Source organism: Peromyscus eremicus, chromosome 4, assembly GCF_949786415.1.
Source record: "Peromyscus eremicus chromosome 4, PerEre_H2_v1, whole genome shotgun sequence".
In the NCBI taxonomy this organism is placed as follows: Eukaryota; Metazoa; Chordata; class Mammalia; order Rodentia; family Cricetidae; genus Peromyscus; species Peromyscus eremicus.
The window spans coordinates 81473533-81480534 of record NC_081419.1 but is presented as its reverse complement, the minus strand read 5'-3'; positions in this window follow the sequence as shown (position 1 = coordinate 81480534).

The following is a 7002-nucleotide window of genomic DNA, read 5'->3' as shown; positions in this document are numbered from 1 at the left end:
AGATGTATTTAATATATTGTTGTTTTGTGGGGGCACTTTACAGTTGAGCAACCCCCATTTTCTTCAGGAAAAAGTACCAGACTAGAAACTTCATGATGCCCAGGAACTGTTACCCCAGCCTTTTTCTCTCTCCTCTTCATCTTTTTTTTTTCCTTGGGGCAGGAGGCAATCAGAAATAAATGTTAATGGGATTATTATTTTTTAAACAAATGATTCCCTGTCAAGAGAAGAATTCTTTCACAATTGTCAAATTGTGTAGACGATGTTCAAATGGCCCATTCATTCCCAGCAACACCACCAAGTTGAAAACATACTTTTTCTGGTGTGCAGTTGATTGATGTACATTCCCACATCAGGCTAATGGCACTTTATTTTCCAACAGTAGCCAGTAATGAGTGACCTTGAGTGCATATTGTTTTCCTGAAAGGCTTTGTCGCTCTGTTTCTTTCATAAGCACCCCAAGGAAGCAAGGCCTCTGTATTGGTGTTTTGCAGCAAACCTCATTTCTTTCATGGCTTTCTGTAAAAGAATTTGATACAGGGATAGAAGCTAACCTCAGTGAGTAAATGAAATATTGATCCATGCTACTCTGGCCTTGCCTTCACCTTGTCCCAGGGCGGTGAGTTACTGACTTTTCCGTTTTGGCTGTAATAGGAATTATTACAACAGGCCTGTGCAAGTAATTACTTGGCATGGTAAAAAAGGAGGGTCCATCATATATTTCTGTAGAGACGTTAGTTTCCATCAGGCCAGCAGTCTGCAGTTTTTGGCTCTGTCTTGCCCAGTCTTGATTCAATTCTTTTAACTATCATTAATCACACTCCTTGTCAGCAGAAGTTTATCAAAAGTATTAAGTGAGCAAGGTTGCCTGGCCTCCTTAAAAAAAAAATCAGCCAACAAGGGGCAGTAAATTTCAAAATATGGAAGGTTGGTTCCGTGATATATACGAGTGTCTCTTCAGCTAGAATGAGCCGTTTGTTTTAGTGATAGATATTGTAGTTTGAGCTGTGATAGAATCCTTCTCGAGTTTATATGTCGCAGGCTATCGTTTATGAGAGACCATGTGTTTCTAGATGGTGAAGGTCATGGCTGATGGCAAAAGTAAAAGCAGCAGTGATTCATTAAAAATAGTTAATGGGGCCTGTGGCTGACAGGGATAAATAGGAACATGTGCTTTGCCCAACCCACCAGCGTCTAAGTTGACGTTGGGTTTCTTCAGCCTCAACTCTGACAACCCGATGGCCAGACAGTTGGGAATCCACAGAAGAAGGAGGGGAGGCAGGATCACCTCCTTCTTGTTGATAACAGAGTCCAGAAAGAAAAGGGAATAAAGCTCTGTCTGCTTCGGTTTGGTTTGGATAATAGTAACTTTAAAATTGTTATTAATGTTTAAGTAACCATATATTTTTAGTGTATAAAATTCAAAAGTGATAGAAATATGACACAGAAAAATTCTACTTGGTATTTAATTTCTTTTAAAAAATGACATGAAGTCAAATACGGCATTATGCCTGGTGGTTTTGATAAGCTGAGAGGTGACTATATTTCCTCTGTTAGTCTGTAGCCCTGGCTGTTTAAAGAGTTCACAACTAAAGGTTTCCCACAACTAACATGAAGTCTCCCAGAGAATCTCATGTTCCAGAATCGCTTTTATGATGATATTTGGTTGTAACCCTTTCAATTATTTTCCTTTGCTGTATTTACACACATATACCATAAATAAACATTGGCGTTATACATGATAATGAAAAAGAATATAATCCATATGAAATAACATGTAACATGTATTTAAATACTTGATACTATTATAATACTGACTAATAACTTGGCTGAAACTATTCCAATATTTATATGTGAATATTTGATTCAACTTAAGAATTCATTTACTCATTCAGAAAAATCTGTTGTGTGCTGATGTAAAGCAAAATCTAGACCTCCTTGAAGGGAGTTAAGGGCCAGAGATCCACTTCCAGCTTGCATTCAGACTAATAAAACCTTTGTCCCCAGGTCCTCACCTCCCTTGAAACCTTCCTGGACAGTATGGAGATTGCTAAGATCTTGAAAACTGAAAGGATTTTGCTGACTAAGATCAATAGAGTTTGATGGGCTATTTAGGAGGTGCTAATCAACAAAGGAGTGTGTGCACATGCATGTTGCCTTGGGCACTTTCCAAAAGACCAATTATGGATTTTCTACACAATGCTGCTAATGAAGGTTTCGAAAGCAGAACCCTTTGGAGGCTTTGTTGGTGTTTCGTTATCTTGGTGCTTTCCCCTTTTCTCTCTTTTTAACTTGAAGAGTCAGTAAGAAACGTATCAAGTTTGAAATAATGCCACGAGATAAACATCTCCCTTCTCTACTCTGGAGTGCCTCTTTTCCGTAGAAAAACAAATTATTTAGGGTAGTTAGAACTGGAGTTGCTGCCTCCAGACAGGAAAAGATAATAAGCAAGATGCATGGCGGGATCAGCTCCTGAATTCATTAAGCGAGATCCGCAGCATCAATAGCAAGAAGAAACACAACAAAAATGCACAAAATTGTATGTAAGGATGGAACATAGAAGAAAAACGTAAGTAAGGAGGAGGAGAAGGGAAGAGGAGGAGGAAGAACAGGAGGGAGAGGAGGAAGAGAAGGAAGAGAGGAAGGAGGAGCAGAGAGAGAAGAGGAGGGGGAGGAAGAAGACAAAGAGGAGGAAGAGGAGAATAGGGGGAGGAGGAAGGGGAAGGGGAGGAGGGCAGGGTTGGGGGAGCAGCAGCAGATCTTCCCCGCTTGTAATCTGCCATTGAATCCGAGCTGGGGATCTGGGCAGCCTCAAATGCGTTTAGCATATAGACGTCACTCATGCTGGGGTCCTTCATCTCACAGACAAACCATCCCTTTATGTCACTTGTCACAAGCAATCCCACAGTCCAAAGAGGTTGGGGCGTTTGCAAACTACGTCCCTAAGTTAAATTTGAGGTTTTTCCTCCTTGACAGTTTTTTTTTTTTCAGGGCCACTATCATTACAGTAAAACTGTTTGTATAACTGCAGTGCATTCAGTTGAGAAGCATTCAGAGAGAAGAGAAACGAGTATAGCAAATTAACATGTTTATGGGGAGAAGCACTTAGCCTCGAATCACCTAGAGAGGAGAAATGTGCTGTTTAATTCAAGGCCGAGTGACTGCGGGCATAGAGGATGTTTGGGATCCCATCACCCTAAAGATGTTCACTGCGCTTTACTAGCTGACTTTTTATGGAGAAACTAAGTCAGTTCCAAGATATTACTCTGATATTATATTTAGTTAATATTTTATGAAAGGAAAGTCCTCTTACTAGAGGTGGCAAATTGGTTTATAATTATAGTACTTACGGAACAGGCCGTCTGCTCACTTTACGGCAGAGGCACAAAAAAAGAGCTGCCTTTCCCACATAACTTCTTTGCAGAGTCCCCGGGGTGACTTCCATTCCTATGACTTTTTTCCTTCACTTCAAATATTAGTTTAATTTAAAATATAAAACCACATTACATATTTGGTATGTGTTAATAAAACAGTGAAGTGGGCATTTTATAGAAGAAGGACCAAGATACACAGCAGAGCAGTAGTGAGCCCTTGTCGACTGGCACCCTTATTTCTCCTCCTGCTCCCTCAAACTCCAGTGCTACATTCCACTCAGAGAGTGTCTGGGAGCCATCCAGTATGAGGTCTATTTGGTTATGGGAACTATAATGAGTTCCTGGGCCCACCAACATCAGGCTTTCCTCAGTATAGACTAAGTGAGAAAAGACATTGGGCTACATTCTCTGTTTTGTCTTTTTTCCTTTTTTCCCTTTCTTGAAGAAATAGCAGGGCTAAGTTCCTAGCAAGCAAGAAACATGCTGTGTTTCCTCCCCAGGGAAGCATTCCACCATGGAGGGAAGAAGGAGACGCACAGGCTTGTGAAACACAGAAGAGGCCGACAAGCTTCAGGAAGCTCCTGAAAATTACAAGGCTCACTGAGGCGACTCCTTGAAGTTACGTAAGCAGTAAAATATTGCTAGGGGAGATGGTGATGCCTTTGCTTGCCAGCTGTGCAGGGGACTTCAGTCATCCAGCTTTTGTGAGTTGTCACCCGTGCAGGAGTAGACGTTTTAGGGACGCAACTCTCGAGTCGCCCATGTGTCTGTAAGTGGCTCAAATGCACTCACAGGTGCACCAACCTGGACATAAATAGAATCCGTCTTTGATTTCTTCTTACCGGTTCCATCTGAGGTTAATAGAAACAGGCTCTTTACTCCCTGGTAACACAACACATGTGTTAGTCATGTTTGGATGTAACAGAACTGAATCATATGGTTGACACAAAATAAGTATTGCTAAGATAAAGCCTCCCACGGGTTGTGAGGGATAAATTCTTAGTGCCTTGACACATTCTGTTAGCTTTCCTGCTCCTTGAACAACTATGCAATTGACTGACGCACCTGTTACTTACTACAGAGATTTCCCTTGGCCACGAAAACATGTTCCGTTTGCTTTGAAGGCCAGCTGAGACAGCCCTTAAAAATGAGTACCTAAGGATCAGCTTTCCCTGGGTTGTACAACTTGAAGGTGTATCCTAATGACATCGTCAGAGGTACCCAGGGGGACTGAGCTGTGATCACTACACAGCCATCTGATCAGGGACATTCCTTGTCCGAATGTCCTTCCTCTCCTTGTCTCACGACTCTGAACATCTGCATCAGTGTTTCCAGGGTTCATGTCTGAATAGACTATTTGTCCTCCAATGCTTAGCTCAGATTCAGGTTCTAGGGACCCAACCAGACACACTGCTATCTCAGGACTGTAGGATTATCAGTGCTTGAGAATTGATGGAGAATCTTCTGGGTGCCTAACCTAGTGCTGTAAACTATGAGACTATTGATTTTTTATATTAATAGTACACAAGAATCCCACATAAATTACCTTGGGAGTTAAGACATACATGTTTAAACAATTATAAGACTGGATGGCATTATTTGGGAACTGGAACTCACTTGGTAGCCCAGGCTGGCTTCGAACTCACAGAGATCTGCCTGGCTCTGCCTCCCGAGTGCTGGGATTAAAGGCGTGCGCCACCACCGCCCGGCTATAATAAAGTTTAAAGTTTTAGGTATGTGTCACATATCACCGAAACAAGGTAACAGAGCAAGATACTATCTATGTAGTAGTGACAAAGTCACAGAAGGAGTTGACTAGGAGAGGCTAACAAGAGCTGCTACTGTGGAATATTCAAAGAGGACAGTTTACAGTGCGTGAAACAGGTAATAGCTAATGTTGTGTGGAACTGGAATCAACTGAGAGACGTAACTCTGGGTGAGTGTAAGGGCATTTTCAGGAAGGATTAGCTGATGGAGAAGAATCTCTGTGAGTGTGAACAGCACCTTCCAGTGGTACTCAGAAGAGCTGAGGAGACAGTTGGTGGTGCCTTGCTCGTGGGTTTCTGTTCCCCGCCGGTAAGAACATCTGTCCTATTGCAGACACTTCTGCTCCAATTCTTCTCTGGCATCAGAACCCCTGCTTCTCTGACTTTCTTGTGTGAACTAAAGACTCATGACTCTCCAGGAATCCTCCAAGTCTTCTGTGCCACACTGGGAGTGGGGAGACATCTGGCTTTGTGGACTGAGCTCTCAGTATGTCCAGTATGTGAACTCCAGGCTCTCTGTATGGCCAGTGTGTGAACTACCAGGCTCTCTGTACGGCCAGTGTGTTAACTACCAGGCTCTCCGTATGGCCAGTGTGTGAACTCCAGGCTCTCTGTACGGCCAGTGTGTGAACTCCAGGCTCTCTGTACAGCCAGTGTGTGAACTACCAGGCTCTCGGTACAGCCAGTCTGCAGACGGCCACTGTTGAACTCCTCAGCTCCTGTTGTACAAACCAATCTAATAAATCCCATTTCACAGTACATATGTTCATCTTGTTGGTCTGTTCATCTAGAAAACTCTGACTAGTACAGGTGGTATGTTTCTACGCGTTCGGAAAGCAGGGGTGGGGGCTAAACAAATTCTCTGGGTAAAAAAAATTGGCAAGTGGGTCACTTAGGAAAACAAGGTCCAACTGAGAGACCATGCCCCACTGCTTAAAGTGGCAAGCATTGGATGAAGACTCGGACTTCAGCTTCTTCTACAATGTTCCGTGATCTTTAGAAAGGGTGGTACAAATGTCTTGTTTAGAATGGAGCCTTCAACAGCCATTCAGCTTCTTGGGCAGTGATAAGTTTCTGAATCCAGGCAAAAACAGGCTTCTCTGATTCCAGCCGAGAGCATCTCTCAGAGAGTCTGGGCTGAAGGGACCGCATGAAACATACAGTTATAGTTTTCTAGATTATAAATAGAACTATATCCCATGTGCTGTTGTGTGTCTGGCTTCCTTTGCTCACCATATTTTTGAGTTCGAATCACATTTCTGTATGTATCTGTGATTTGTTTCTTGGTACTTAGTGGGAGGTCTTCTTTTGCCAATCTATCAAGAATGTTCTTCCTTTATAGGGGCCTTTGAAGGTCATCATATTTTGCATATATAACTATGGATAGGTAAGTTATAAATAGATTAATTTAAATTATATCTAAGATGATTATATTTAAATATTTTTATAAATACTTCATAACTAAAAGATCTCAATTTCTTATTCCCCAAACAAAGACTAGTAGAAGGATTAGAAAACATAATCCATGTTATCTGTTGCCCTTAAGAAATGTACTTCACTATCAAAGACAGATTCAATCTTAGTATGGAAAAAGGAATTCTAAGAAACCACGAGCAGTTATTGTTCTGATATCTAACAAAACAAAATGATCCTAAAATCAAAATTTGTCACAGATAATGAAAGTCATTTCATACTAACTAAATGACCAACATACCAAGAGGGCATTATGTTTTAAACACATACATAACAAACATAGGAGCCTCAGTTTCATAAAACAAATATGTAAAGATACAGGATGTAAAGATATAGGTTAAGCCTAACACAAAATTAGCAGAAAACTTCAACATCCAACCCTACCAAGA